The sequence below is a fragment of the Leucoraja erinacea genome, chromosome 11 (assembly GCF_028641065.1).
Source record: "Leucoraja erinacea ecotype New England chromosome 11, Leri_hhj_1, whole genome shotgun sequence".
Lineage (NCBI taxonomy): Eukaryota > Metazoa > Chordata > Chondrichthyes > Rajiformes > Rajidae > Leucoraja > Leucoraja erinaceus.
This window is the reverse complement of record NC_073387.1, coordinates 52510996-52527171: the sequence shown is the minus strand read 5'-3', so window position 1 is coordinate 52527171 and position 16176 is coordinate 52510996. Positions and strand designations below refer to the sequence as shown.

At 43.5% G+C, this 16176-nt stretch overlaps 1 long non-coding RNA gene across 1 annotated transcript; it reads right to left on the bottom strand.

Moving 5' to 3' along the window:
* Nucleotides 1–12257: 12257 nt before the first annotated feature.
* LOC129701816 (uncharacterized) lies at nt 12258–15552 on the bottom strand. Its single transcript, XR_008724271.1, has 3 exons — nt 15513–15552; nt 15030–15179; nt 12258–14286 (listed from the first exon to the last, which is right to left on the bottom strand). It is a non-coding gene; the product is annotated as an uncharacterized LOC129701816 (long non-coding RNA).
* Between the last annotated feature and the right edge of the window lie 624 nt (nt 15553–16176).

The window sequence follows — 16176 nt, the reverse complement described above, 5'->3', positions numbered from 1 at the left end:
GACCTTGTTCTGGACTTTCCCAGCATCGGGATCAATCTTCCTGCATCTAGCCTGTCCAACCCCTTAAGAATTTTGTAAGTTTCTATAAGATCCCCCCCTCAATCTTCTAAATTCTAGTGAGTACAAGCCGAGTCTATCCAGTCTTTCTTCATATGAAAGTCCTGACATCCCAGGAATCAGTCTGGTGAACCTTCTCCGTACTCCCTCTATGGAAAGAATGTCTTTCCTCAGATTAGGAGACCAAAACTGTACGCAATACTCCAGGTGTGGTCTCACCAAAGACCCTATACAACTGCAGTAGAACCTCCCTGCTCCTATAACCATATAACAATTACAGCACGGAAACAGGCCATCTCGGCCCTACAAGTCCGTGCCGAACAACTTTTTTTCCCTTAGTCCCACCTGCCTGCACTCATACCATAACCCTCCATTCCCTTCTCATCCATATGCCTATCCAATTTATTTTTAAATGATACCAATGATACTCAAATCCTTTTGCTATGAATGTTAACGTACTATTCGCTTTCTCCACTGCCTGCTGCACCTGCATGCCTACTTTCAATGACTGGTGCACCATGACACCCAGGTGTCTTTGCATCTCCCCTTTTCCTAATCGGCCACCGGTAATCAGATAATGATTACAATCGAGCCATTTACAGGGTATAGGTACATGGTAAGGGAATAACGTTTCCTGCAAGGTAAAGCCAGCAAAGTCTGTTCAATGATAGTCCGAGGGTCTCCAAAGAGGTAGATAGTAGTTCAGCTCTTTGGTTGTGTTCAGACGATTCAGTTGCCTGATAACAGCTGGAATGAAACTGTCGCTGAATAAGAAAGCATGCGTTTTCCACACTTCTATCCCTTCTGTCTGATGGGAACGGAGAGAAGAAGGGCTGGGGGTATGACTAATCCTTGATTATGCTGCTGGCCTTGCCGTGGCAGTGTGAGGTATAGAGACAATGGAAGGGAGGTTGGTTTGGGTGATGGTCTGAGCTGCATCAGCAATTTGCTGCAATTTCTTGTGGTGTTGGATGGAGCTGTTTCCAGATCAAGTTGTGATGCATCCTGAGAAAGTGCTTTCCATGGTACATCTGTGGAACATTGTCAGAGTTGTCGAGCACATGCCAAACTTTCTAAGCTTTCTAAGGAAGTTGAGGCATTGGTATGCTTTCTTGGTCGTTACTTCAATATATGGGTGGACCAGGAGAAGTTTTGTTGGTGATATTGACTCCAAGGATACAGTTGCAGAGACGAGTGCTGACACCAAGTGCTGTGAGTCTGGTGATAAGCTTGGATGGTATAATGGTATTGAAGGCAGAGCTGTGGACTATGAATAGGAGTCCGACATAGGTGCCTTTCCTATCCAGGTGTTCTAGGGATGAGTGCAGGTCTAGGGCAATGGCATAATCCGTGGACCTGTTGTGGCAATAGGCGAACTGCAGTGGGTCAAGACCGCTGGGTAGACTGGATTTAATGTGTTCCATAGCCTCTCAAAACATTTCATGTTAGATGTCAAAGCCACTGGATGGTAGTCGTATAGGCATGAAGTTTTCTTCAGCACTGGAATGATGGTGGTCTTCTTGAAGCAGGTGGGTACCTCAGAATGTAATAGGAAGAGATTAACGATGTCAGCAAATACTCCCGCGAGCTGGCACGCAGCGACTAAGGACACGGCCAGGAACTCCATCTGGGCCAGTTGCTTTTTGTGGGTTTACCCTCAAAGAGGCCGATCTAACCTCTACTACTCACCCTAGGGAGACGCACACTGGAGTCTGAAGGGCCATGTGTCACCACACTGTTGGCCTTCTGCTTGAAGCGAGCATAGAAAGCATTCAGTTCAATGATGATGCCTGACCTTGCTTTGCAGCCAGTTATCTTATGCAGACCATGCCACATACTCTATGTGTCTGAGTGATAATACTGGGACTCAAGTTTGTCCTCATACGATACAATGTTACATTATTGTCAGAACAAAGTCTGAAATTTGTTTTGCATTGCAGCAGCTCCATTTACAGCATCACATAAAAGATAAGAGACTTGAAAAGTCATGCATTGAGACATCAAGACAGGACCCAAAAATACATACATTCAACACGACATTACAATAACAGAAGAAAACATTTGAGGCCCATCAGCATGCATTTGATCTGGGATTAAGTACAGTATTTTGTTTGAGGATTGACTCGTGCACAAAAGAGTCCTTATTAAATTTCGGTACCCAATATCTCCGGTTTGATGGTAACAAATTGTACTCTCTGTTCAGAACGTGGTTGGGTCAGAAGAAATATTGTTGACCATCCTTAGTATGTTTTTATGGTAGGATAAATCATTCAAATTCTGAAGTGGTTAACCTACAATCTTTGAGCAGATTTTTAATTGTTGGAGTTTTGATTTTGTAGTAGCAGACAAACTCTTGTACCATGTAACCTTACAGTATTGCAAAACATTCATTAATTATAACAGCAGAAAAAAATAACAAAAGGATTTGTCTTCTTGCTCCGAAAGATCTAAGTCGGCGGAGAAACCAGATTCTTTGCTTTGTCTTATTGCAAATCTTATCAATGTGGTCATTCCATAACTGATGATCTATCGTTACCCCCAAGTATTTAAATGGAATTACCTGCTTGATTTTTTCATAATGGATAACAAGAGACACTTTATGAGAGTCAGATGGTGAACCAAATACAATCTCTTCTGTTTTCTTTGTGTTAATCTCAAGAGCATTATTATCAGTCCACTCGACCAGTTTGTTCACGCCGAGTTGGTGCAGCCCAGGGTTGTCTGAGTTACTTAACAGAACTGTATTATCTGAGTACTTTGGAATATATTGATTTGGTGTATCTGTATGACAATCATCAATATAAAAGGTAAAAGACATAGCTGAACTCACACAACCCCGGCTGGGCCCCGACATTGGTTTTGATGGCAGATGAGTGTTTTATTCCCCTTTACAATCTGTACTCTGTTAGTGAGAAAGGAAGCATACCAATGATAGGGATTCAGTTGCTGCCGGACCATTTTTTACACCAAAATGTCTGCTTGTATTGTGTTGAAAGCTGACGCAAAATCTAGAAAGAGGGCTCTTGCAAAGGTGTTGAGTTTGTCTAAATGTTTGGAAATAATATGAACTAAGGAGGCAACAGCATCTTCTGTGCCACAGCCCTGCTCATATGCAAATTGATATGGATCGAGTTTATTGTTTGTTGTACTGATGAAATGTCAGAACAAAATTATTTCCAGAGATTCATAATCACCGAGGTAAGGGCTATGGGTCTGAAATCCTTGTTCTTTCAGACATGGAATCTTGGGAAAAGGTTTAATATGCAAGGTTTTCCATGACAGAGGGGCAGTGTGTGTGGCAACAGAGGCCTCAAAGATTTGTGCCACACTGGAGCCAGCTGTGTTGCAAAGTTCATCAAGAGAAAAGCGCTGTATCCATCCGGCCCAGCAGCATACTTTGAATTTGTACGCTGAAATGTTTTCCTGACATCTTCAACAGTGGTGACAATTCTGTCGGAGACAGCAGGTATAACAGGTTTAAGAATGTCGGTGCACCTGGTAGAATTATCTAGAGATTCAAATCTGGCAAAAAAAGGCTGTCATAATAGATTTAAATGGGGTTGACATTCCTGATACAGTAATGTATTCCACACCTTTTTAGAGTAATTGGTTCTAAAAGCATCTTCTAGATGCTGTCTGTGTGCCAATTTTGCTTCCCTCAATCTTATTTTCTGTTCTTTTTCTGTCTGTTTAAGTGCTCCAGAATCTTTGTTTTTGAAAGCCACTTTCCTTGTATTTATTACTTTTTTTTTATGTCCTTAGTTACATATGATTTATTGTTGGGACAGATTTTAATCTCCTCAGTGGGAACAACCACATGTACAAAAAAATCAATATATTCGTTTGTAGCTATAGTTATTTCATCTAGTGAACCCCCCTGAAACTTTTCCCAGTCTGTCAATTCAAGACAGGCTTTAGTTGCTCCCTATGTTCATTTGTCCATGTCCATATCACTTTTTCTGGTTTACTTCTCTTACGTTTGGCCCTATACACCGTTCAAACGACACTGATTCAAATTCCCAAGCACTATTGAGTTCCAAGATGGCGCCGGTGTGTGTGGCCTGCCGTCAGTTGCTCCCGGAATTGTGTGTGCTGTTTGTAATTGTTTCCATTCTTACCCTGGATGTCGACTCTCTGTTGGTCTATGATCGCCAAACTCTGCTTGATCTTTGTTCAGTGGACTTGCCTGGTGGTGGTCGCGGTACGTTACCCCCTCTTCTGGCAAGGGCCCCGACTCGCCTTTGCCTTGTCCTGGCTCCACTTCCTTGGCGTAAGCGTAAACGTCGCCGGGGTAAACGCGGCGGCCGGTTGGTGAGGCTGAAGGCTTGTCTGGTGAGTTTACCTGCGTCTTCCTGGACTGGGATTGGTCCCGTTCATTCACTTGTTCTTCCTCGACGCTCGTTGGACCCTGATGGCTGCTGCCTGCTGCCTGCTGCCTGCCGTTGGCCCGGAAGAACTGCTCCTCCCTTGTGGCCCCTCCTCTCCTCGACCCCGCAGGCGTGGTTTAAATCTCCTCAACTTGCGGCCCTTGTGCCGGGCTCCCCTGACATCGGATGCCGTGGACCAGCCTGTTCCTTTCAAGATTGCCCTGGTGAACGCTAGGTCGCTGGTGAACAAGACTTTTATTTTGAAAGATTTTTTTGAATCCAGAGGGTTAGATCTCCTCTGTGTGACTGAGACATGGCTGGTTGTTGGTGAGTCCAGCGCTTTCGCTGAGATGTTACCCCTTGATTGCTGCTATCTTAACTCCCCGGGGACGTCGGGCAGAGGTGGAGGACTAGCTACTGTCTTTAGGAGTCATTTTAAATGTAAACAGCTGTTGCTTTCATCCTCTTTAGCCAGTTTTGAATTAAGTTTGTTTGAGCTGGTTGGCTCTAACACAGTGTTGTGTGCTCTGGTCTATCGGCCTCCAAAGTATAATAAGGACTTTTTAAATGACTTTTCTATTTTCCTGGCTGAAATCATGCCTAGATATGACCGTGTACTTATTGTAGGGGATTTTAATGTTCACGTGTGTTGTCCTGAAAAGCCTATGGCAAAGGACTTTTTGAATCTCATTGATTCATTTAGTCTTGTACAATCTGTGTCAGGACCCACACAAGACCATGGTCACACGCTTGATCTTGTCCTATCATATGGTTTGCCCGTTTCTAATCTAGTGATTTGTGATGCCGTGTTTTCCGACCATATGCCTGTGTTATTTGAGGTTATTATTGCACCTACTGCAGTTCGACCTCGCGCTCCTGCTCGGCACTGTCGTGTTGTTAGCCCCTCCACTGCTGTTCAGTTCTCGGCTGCTTTCGCTCTGAACTCCATCGTTCCTGAGTCTGTGTGTGATACAGAGGAGCTTAGCTCATGGCTTCACTCCACCTGCCAGACTGTTTTGGACACTGTGGCTCCATTGAAGTTCAGGCAGCCTAAAACTAAATTTGAGCCCTGGATGAATGACACGACTCGTGCTGTCAGGCGCGAGTGTCGTAGAGCTGAGCGGAAGTGGAAGAAAGACAAACTGCAGGTGTCATTTCAAATGTTGAGGGAGAGTTGGTGCCATTATCAGAAAGTTGTGAAAGCTGCTAAGAGGAAACATTTCTCAGGTATTATCCTCTCTGACTGCCGCAGCCCTCGTGTTTTGTTTAACACCATTAACACAGTTCTTAATGCCCCCGCAGGCAGTCTGTATGGAGGCGTCCCCTGCTGTGTGTGAGAACTTCCTCCGCTTTTTCGTTGATAAGGTCGCTATGATTAGAGCTCTAATCCCACCATCTGCTTATGACCCCTCGGTATCTGTTCCATGCATGGCTGTATTTGATCATTTTAAGCCCGTGTCTCTCTCCTTTTTGCATGAGATTGTTGGTCGTTCAAAGCCCTCAGGTTCTCTGAATGATGCTGTTCCTCCTCGGCTGTTTAAAGGAGGTGTTGCCCACTGTAGGACCATTTGTTATCGCTGTCGTTAATAGCAGTTTTGTCCTCGGGTGTTGTTCCTGCGCTTTTTAAACATGCAGTAGTACAACCCCTGATTAAGAAACCTGCTCTTGACCCCTGCAGTTCTTGGGAATTTCAGGCCTATCTCCAAACTGCCTTTTTTATCAAAAGTCCTATAGAGGATCGTGCACAGGCAATTGTTGGCCTTTTTGGAGGAACATGACGTTTTGAAGGTTTTCCAGTCCGTTTTTAAGTCCCGGCACAGCACAGAATCGGCCCTTTTGAGGGTTTTTTAATGATATTTTTTTTGGCTACTGATCAAGGTGACTGTGTTGTCCTCGTGCTTTTAGATTTGTCAGCTGCCTTTGACACAGTGGATCATGAAATTTTGATCTCCCGTTTGGAGCAGTGGGTGGGTATCAGGGGCATAGCACTGGAGTGGTTCAGGTCGTACTTGGCTGATCGAACTTTTTGTGTCAGCCTTGGGGACTCTGTATCCTCCTCTGCTCCTCTCTCGTGTGGGGTCCCACAGGGCTCAGTTCTTGGCCCTCTCCTCTTTTCACTCTATTTGCTCCCACTCGGTTCCATCCTTAGGAAGCACGGGATTTCATTCCACTTTTATGCTGATGACAGTCAGCTTTATGTGCCTCTGGGAAAGGGGGGTGTACACTCTGTCGGGCTCTTGCTTGAGTGTCTTAGTGACATAAAGGCCTGGATGTCACTGAACTTTTTAAAATTTAATGATGACAAGACAGAGGTAATGATCTTTGGTGGCACCTCTGGGGCCCCCCCTGTTGATCTAGGCTCTTTGTCTGCATATCTCAAACCTAACATCACGAACCTGGGGATTAAAGTGGACCCTGAGCTTAGATTTGACTGTCAGGTGAGGGCTGTTGTTAAATCTGTTTTTTTCCATCTGAGGCAGCTGGCAAAAATAAAGCCAATTTTGTCAAGGCAGCACTTTGAGACGGTAATCCATGCCTTTGTTACCACCCGGCTGGATTACTGCAATGCACTGTATCTGGGGGTTAGTCGGTCCTCCATCGCCCGTCTCCAGATGGTACAGAATGCAGCTGTTCGTCTCTTGACTGGCACACGAAAGCATGATCATGTTTCACACCTTTTGGCCTCTCTTCACTGGCTGCCTATTCAGTATAGGATTAGTTTTAAAATTATTGTATTTACTTTTAAATCCCTAAGTGGTCTTGCCCCGTCCTACCTATCTGAGCTTCTTCACCCTTATTCGCCCTCCCGCTCTCTCAGGTCAGATGATTAACTGCTCCTGATTGAGCCAAAGACTAAGCGGAAGCTCAGAGGGGACCGTGCCTTTGCTGTGTCGGCTCCGAGATTGTGGAATGAATTGCCTCTGCACGTTAAACAGGCCCCTTCTCTAGCTGTTTTTAAGTCACTCCTGAAGACATATCTATTCTCCGTGGCCTTTGTAGACCAGTGAGGTGTTGAATTGTTTATTAACTTTATTTGCTTGGTTTTGCTGCGTTGTTCGTACTCGTGTTTTATGTTTTTTAATTTATTGTTTGGATTTTCGTATGTAATTTATGCGCCTCGTGTTAGTTGTATGTTCTGTTGTTCTGCCTGTTTTATGATGTCTTGCTTGTTTTCTTTTTTCTGTACAGCACTTTGGTCAGCTTTGGTTGTTTTTAAGGTGCTTAACAAATAAAGTTATTATTATTATTATTATTATTATTGCCAGTGCGTCGGGGTAGTTGAGTTGTAGTTCATGAACACAGTCCGCTATCGTCCGACCGCTAATGATGCTTTGCCACTGGGAGGCACGTATACAACAAACAGCAAAATGCACCCACATTCGAGGCAAATAGAAAGGTCTTAACATGCCGAGAATTTCTACATTGGGGTCACAGATCTTATATTTTACTGAGTGCGCACCAAAGATCGTTTGTTTACACAAATGCTGCCTGCGTCCCTGTCTGCATGCACTAAGGTGAATCCCAACACTTCAAAGAGAGAATTGGGCATCCTTGATGATTTTGCGGAGATCATAGCAGGCCTTGTTGCACCACTCGGGTTGTTTGACTTGTATGCAGTGGACCCGGGCTTAAGTTGTGAATGTACATCACGGTTCATCCATGGTTGGGGAACACTCGGATTGCCTTCGTCGGAAAAGTCTTTCACGCACTTGCTGATGAAATCAGTCATGGCAGTGGTGTACTCATTCAGGTTAGCTGCAGAATCGCTGAATATGGACCAGTCCCCGACTCAAAGCAGTCGCATAAGATGCCATCCATGTCCGTTGACCAGTATTTCACCAGATTCAATGGGCCAAATGTTCATCTTCTGAAAACACGAGAAACAGTGCCCAACATGTGCCGACACTTGGCTTAGTTTAGTTTAGTTTAGTGATATTTTATTTCTTTTACTTTGCGCATTCATACACAACTTTTTCTTCGGTATTCACATCCCCTCTCACACTGCTCACTATTGGCCCGGACCTTACTCTCTTATCCCTTCTCGAACTTTCCTTCCCATTAATTCGGGAAGGAACGTCTGCACCTTTTCATGTACTCACTTCCCCTTTAACTCCATCTTTATACTCCTAATTTGTCAATCCCTCCCCCTCCACTTCCGGGCGGGGGGGGGGGGGTAATTTGAAGAGCATGCTGGTGAGTTTGTCCGGGTTATATGGGACGCCAGACTTAGGGTTGCCAACTTTCTCACTCCCAAATCAGGGACAAAAGGTCAAAATAAGGGACAAATTCCGGACAGCAATTCATTGTCCGACTGAGCCGTGGCTGCGCGAATGAAGAGTTGGCCCGGGTGCTGGACTGCACACAAAGCCCAGTCCACGGGCCAGCTGAGGAGTTTTGGCCCGGGTGACGTAGCGCACAAAGTCCAGTCCCCCATCCAACTCATGAACCGATGATCGTCCATGAGAAGGAGGGGTGGTGGTATTGGTGGTAAGCGAAGGTCCGACAACTGGCCAGGATGCCGACCGACGGGGCCATGGACGAGGCACTGCTGCTGCACTTCAACGACATACAGGCTTATTGGTTAATTGTCTTCGGTAAAGATTGCAAATTGTCCCCAGTGAGTAGAATTGCGCCAGTGTACAGGGTGACCGCTGGTCGGCCTGGGCTCAGTGCGCTGAAGGGCCTGATTCCACACTGTATCTCTAAACTCAGAACACAAAAAATGCTATTGTCAACAGAGGTGAGGTTTATATTATCCACTGCTCTGTCTTCACATTATAGGATTAGAATTAGGCCATTCGGCCCATCGGGTCAACCCCGCCATTCAATCATGGCTGATCTCCGCCTCCTAATCCCATTTTCCTGCCTTCTCCCAATAACCCTTGACACCATTCTAATCAAGAATTTGTCTATCTCTGCCTTAAAAATATCCATTAGCTTGACCTCCAGAGCCCTCTGTGGTAATGAGTCACACAGATTCCTCTGATTAAACAAGTTTCTCCTCACCTTCTTCCTAACAGAGCGCACTTTAATTCTGAGGCTATGACCTCTAGTCCAAGACTCTCCCATCAATGGAAACATCCTTTGCAAATCCACTCAATCTATGCCTTTTGTTATTCTGTAAGTTTCAATGAGGAACAGATTGTGTTCATGATATTGAATGAAAATGTTTGTATTTTCACAGAAGTTCACCATGAGTTTTTACCTTTAACTCTAATTGGAATTCTGACAGCATTATCTGGAATTTCGGTTTTGTTTCTGAAACATTCAACACTCCTCTGGATCTCTCTGCCACAGAGGGTAGTTGAGGCCTGTTCATTTGGCTATATTTAAGAGGGAGTTAGATGTGGCCCTTGTGGCTAAAGGGATCAGGGGGTATGGAGAGAAGGCAGGTACGGGATACTGAGTTGGATGATCAGCCATGATCATATTGAACGGCGGTGCAGGCTCGAAGGGCCGAATGGCCTACTCCTGCACCTAATTTCTATGTTTCCTCCCCCAGACACAATTGATCAGATGCAAAAAATCAGGGGGCAAGTTGTAATGATGATCTCTACTTTTGCATCAGTTCTCAGCTTACATTAACACGGGAAACCCCCATTATAATGGACCTTAGGGAGGGGAACTGTATCCGTTATTGCCAATTGTCCACTATAACCGAGTAAGGGATTATTGTTATACAAGATGTAGACACAAACAACTGCAGTTGTTGGTTAGAGACGTAGAGTGTGAAATCAGGCCCTTTGGCGAGAACGGCCACCTCACCTGTACTAGACGCCACGTTTTGGGGGGGGGGGGGGGGGGGTGGGTCTTCTAGGGAGGATTGCAAATGCACTCTCATAATTTTGTTGTGCTGGACTGCTGCTGTTTCAACAGGACCACCATTTGCTGGAAAATCGGTGGTGGAATTGTATTGCAACAGAAGAGTTTTCTGTTAAGAGTTTCATTCTTAGCGTATCACCTGATATTCTTAGAATTAACACCAATGACAAATGTGACTGTACATGTCCGTGGAATGAGTTGTGGAGATGTCCACTAACATTTACTCTTGATAACATTCTTTATGGCCGGCATGGTGCCTTTTAGCATTAGAGACCCTAGTTCCCCCTGTGGAAACTGTAGTATCACAAAGGTTAAGATTGCTGTACAGCACAAGGTAAAGGTAGCTGTACAGCACAATGTGGAAGCTGCAGCGTGACAAAGGTTCAGATAGCTCTACAGCACAACAGCCTTTAGATATTCATTGACGCACATCGATGTTCCTGATAGGTATTCATTGAACTACCACACACAACTAGGTTCTTTATATCGAAAATTAAATAAAGGATTAAATAGCATGTAGTTTTAGGTGTATTTGTGTTGTTGCATTGGTATTAGTGTTTTGAAAACTTATTTTGTAATTAATGATAAGAAATTAGAAACAATACACAATCTCAAGGGTCAAAATCTGCATATAAATGTGACCGTTCCGTGTAGAATTTCATAGTATGGCAATTGGGCCTGTGCTGCTCTCATTGTGCACAAGTAAATAAAGCGTGTTTGGAAATCAAATGCAAGTTGTGAGAGTCCAGTTGATCGGCGCCGACGTGGCCTGTGTGGGTTTTGTCCGTGTACTCCGATTTCCCCCCACACTCTAAAGATGTACAGGTTTGTAAGTTGTCCCTGGTGTGTAGGAGTGTCAGTGTGCAGATCCGCGCACTCGGTGAGAAGTAGTGGATGATGTTTCGGGTCGAGACCCTTCTTCGTTGATGGGTCACCACCCGAAACAGAGTCTGAAGAAGGGACTCAACTCAACTCATCACCCATTCCTTCTCTCCAGAGATGCTTCCTGTCGCACTGAGTTACTCCCGTTTTTGGTGTCTATCTAGGGGTTGTGTGAAAGAGGATATGCAGGGGTTACTTGAAATTAGAGAAATATACGTTTATACTGCTGGGTTGTAAGCTGCCCAAGCGAAATACGAGGTATTGCCATCCTCATCAATGTCCTGATTGTCATCACACTGATTACCCACCAGGTCTGAGTCATTGGCTTCCTGATTATGCTTAGGCATAATCTCTTTCAAAATGTTCTGCTTCTCTCTCTTGCTCTCTCTCTCTCTCGTTCCTTGGTCATATGATAGAGCTCAAAATGCTTCAAGATTGTTGATCAAATGTGGCTTGTCTTTCCAAAATTGTGACCAAAGGCTTTCCACTTCCTCCTAATCTGTAAAGATATTCTTTCTTCTGTATGGATCAGCTTTACATGGCGCTGCTGGTAGCGATCACTCAGAAACACCTTTTAACTTCCTGGGTGGGGGCAAGGTCTTTCACGCACCTCTTCATGCTGCTCTTTTATGTGTTTCTTAAGTCAGTCAACTCAGCTGTAAACAGCACAGCAACCCTTATACCGACAACGATACACGGTGGGGAATTCTTCCCTTTCCAAGTTAGACTTTGGTTTCCGGCCACGTTTTTGTCCACATTGTTTCTCAACATCCTTAATAGTGCACTTCTTAACTGGTAACTTACTCTTCTTCTTCCAATATGGTTTAAAAGACTCATCTGGAGAGCCATTCTTAACTTTTGTTTCTCTTGTCATCTTCACTTGATAAATACCTTTCAGAAAGATCAGTGGACTCCAATCCACCCACAGCATCATTTCTTATAGACCAAAATGCTTCATTACTGTTAACTGTTTATTTTTTACATTAAATCGTTGAATTGCATCTTGTACCTGAACTTTTTCCCCAAGAGCATTCAGTATATTCAGGATCTGAGCACAAGAACATATCCTTCTTCAATTGGGATACCCAGTTGTCCACATCCACTGACCGCGAAGTGGCTCCACTGTATGTAGCAATGTTACAAAATTTTGAGATTTAAAAAATCAAGTCTGCAATTTATCCCATCAGATAAAGCATAACAATAAGTTTAATTTGACACCAAATTCACTTTCATATCTCAAGTATTAAAAAAGTTATGACCATTTTCATACTCGGAAATTAGCATCTTGTTCCCTATTGATTTTCAATGGACATTACAAAAAAGCTGTGATCTTGGATAATCAAAAGCCCATTTCTTAAGGAAAGATTAACATTTTAAATAGCCTAAGTGTCCAAAGATTATTCACAAATAATTCACAATATAACATGATTTTTATATCTAATTTACATTAATTTATAGGCCAAATGGAAGGAATTTAGTGTTCAATTGCTGTAAATAAATGCCCATTTAAATCGGCTTTCTAGTGGGTTCATGTGGAACGCGCTGGTTTAGAACGTTGACATAGCGCTGGATTAGTGCCCTCAAATGCCGAGAAAAATACTGCGGGATATAAAAAGCCCAAAATGAGCTACTCGCTATAGATAACTTGATATATAGGGTTATATATATGCCCCATTTCATGTAAAAATAAGGTACATACCTTTAATTGTTTGCTCTATAAAACCCTGGGGCTGCGAGAGGTTGCGGAATGAAACAGTAATTTAAAAACTATTAGAACTATATTATCGAGGCCTATAAAACTAATAATACCTTTTGCGACCGGGTCTTGCAGCGATTTTCCGTTAATGATTTACTAGGCTGAACATGTGCGATTAGTACAGCCTAGTAAAAATCGCGTTTTAAACCCGCCCCCTCCAAACAGCGCCAAAAGCGCGCCATGGCTGAGGGCAGATTCCCAATGACGATTCAGGTAGGTTTTGTAACATACCTACTGTATGTAAAAGACTGAAAGTCTGCCAACACTGAGACAGGTTGATGCTTCGCAACATTATCACCCTCACCATTTTCAGTCACTGTTCCATTCCAAGGTGAAAGGGTTATTGAACCATCCAGAACTTCCTCCATTGTGTCCTTATTTCTATTGGATGGGCACTGTACCTCATTCAAAAAAATGCTGCGATTGACTGCATGTCCAGGATGTAACTGTGGCCCTGTTATCAGAGTTCTGAACAGTCCTTCCAATTGCCAGGATTCTGCCTGATTCTCTACCCCATTGCAGACATTGGACTTTGTCTTTGGAACTGGTGTGCTATAATGCTCTGAACTATATTATCCACAATAACCTTTCCTTTGCTCTACCTATTTTAGGTGTGCCTGAATTGATTACATTTATTCATGTTAATCCTTTGCGTCTTGCTGACATTGAAAAAGGGTGCAAGATTCTTTAGACTAATCATTTAGCTGTTGAATAACTATTAACTGGGTTCCTGCTTAATTAATGTTTCTCTACTTAGCTGACTTGATTCAATTTTAATAGGTTTGTTTTTATCTGTATTCTGGGTCAAGGGATGAACCATGGACATATGAACATTCAAATTGTGAGCCTTCTCGAACCACTTCTCACATTGGTCACAAGCAAATTCTAGTTCAGCTTCTGTCTTGTGCTTGGTCAGTGTTATAAACGCAAGGACAGTTGTGAGCCTTATTCAGGTCGTCTTGTTGCAGGGGTGTTTCCCCCAGTCCAGCTCATCTTGGCCAGCCCAGGATAAAAAGTAGGGTCAATAGCCCCATTGTTCTTTCTTTGTTCTCCTCCATTTATAGTCAATCATATCAGATGTCTTCAATGGGAGTAATCTTCAAGGGAGTTGGTGTCGTCATAGTAGCACCTGGTGCAGTCCCCTCCAACATAGTCCCAATTTTGTCCGATCCCAGTAGTATGGACTGTGTCTGTGTTCAACTGGTAGTGGCTTCTGCATTTTCAACCCCTGTGAATGCAAGACTGACATGGCTGTGCTTAATTACTGTACATATGTAATTAATTAATTGCTGTGGACCTGTAGGTCATAACCAACCTCCACACTCTTTAGTGTCCTATACACCCGGAAGGGGCGCTACCTTCATCATGGTGACTGACAGGCGAGAAGACCAATCGGCTGACCTGGCGATTTAAAAAAAACATTCATAACTTTATTATTTCACCTATCAGAAAAAACCTTGGGGCGGTTGGAGAAGAGGAGCACGGTGAATAAAATGGCAAAGTATATCATAGCGATATAGGGCAGCATTTTTTCTAAAAATCTATTTACAACTTAGACAGGAAGTGGTCAAGATGAGACTTTTAGTAATAGATGACAATAACTTGAAAAGTATAAGATCAATGTGAACACATCCCACTCACCCTCTTCAGTCCCTTATTCCCCATCTCCATTATCCTCCCTCTCCCCACCCTCCACCAACCTTCCTCTGCCTCACCACCTCCCTCCCCTGTTACCTTTCCATCCCCATTCCTTCCACTATCCTCCTTCATTCCCCTGCATCCCCAGCACTACCTCCTTTTCACCCTCCATTTTCTATCCCCTCTTCACCCTCCCTGTCTTTCCCCTCTTCACCCTCCCTCGCCTTTTCCCCTCTTCACCCTCCCCTCCCCCCTACATTTTGAATTGGATCAAAATGGAGTTTTTATTTTTGAATAAAATTAATATCAATGAAAATCGCGATGTTTAAAAAAAAATGCAACTCTAAATGAAAATAGCATTTTTTCTTTAAGATAAGCTGAACACAATGTTCGTAGTTAATGAACACGGAAAATTTCGATTTTAAATTATTATTTTTTTTAATAATAAAAATATCAATAGCAATGAAAATCACGTTTTTTTTTAATGAAATAAATCTTATCTTTACCGATTTTGGCAGTTCGTCCCCTCAATCAATCAGCAGCAGCAATAGCTCGATGGAAAAAAAGACGTGGGGACAACCAGCGTGCTTTTATCCAAAACAGCGACCAATGGGGCGTCGAGCTGCGCTTCCCCACGTGGAACCGGACCAATCGGGCTTCAAGAAATTTGATTTTTTTTAAATAATAAAATTAAACTTTAAAATAACCTAAACACAATGTTAGTTTTCAAAGAACACGGAAGAATTGGATAAAAATGCATTTTTTTCTATTTGAATAAAATCAACCTCAATGAAAATCGAGATGTTTAAAAAAAAACAACTCTCAATGAAAATAGCGTTATAAAATGCTAAACACAATGTTAGCAGCTAAAGTACAGGGAAACATTTGATTAAAACTGATTTAAAATAAATGAATAAAATCAATCGCAATAAAATAGTGTATTTTTTTTAAATGAAATAAATCGCTTCAATGATTTGGCAGTTTATTACCTCAATCAATCAGCGGCAGCAACTCGACGGAAAGTAAGATGGGGGGGCCAACCAGCTTGCTTTTATCCTGAACAGCGACCAATGGGGCGTCGACCTGCGCTTCCCCCACGTGGGTCCTGGGCCAATCGGGCGTAAAGCGTGAGGTCGGAGCCAAGGGGGAGGGGAGGAAGAGCAAATCAAATGGACCCCACTTTGAGGGGCGGCGTCGGCTTGGAATCTGGACTAATCGGGCGTCAAACACCATGTCGGAGCCAAATAATCGGACCCACGTTGAGGGGGGTGCGCTCACCTCCCCAATACCCCCCACACTATGAAAGTCGCAATGTTTTGTTTTGTTAATGAAACCTCTCCCCTATCCCGCCCACCGCAAAGAAAATCGCAATGTTGCTTTGTAAATTAAACCTCCCCCCCAAGAATATGATTTTAAAGTTTTTTTGAAAATCCCGTTGTTTAATGTAAATTAGATTCGGGATCCTATGGTGACGTCGAACGCTGCTCTGCTATAGAAACGTATGAAAATGTTTTTGGTAAGTTTAAAATGTCATTAACGTGTAAAATATAACGTCATTCCGAACGGGGGGGGGGGGGTGGAAGAGGTGTGTGTGAGCGAGGGGTGTGTGTGTGGGGGAGGGGTGGTTGTGGGCAAGGGGGATGTGGGTAGGGG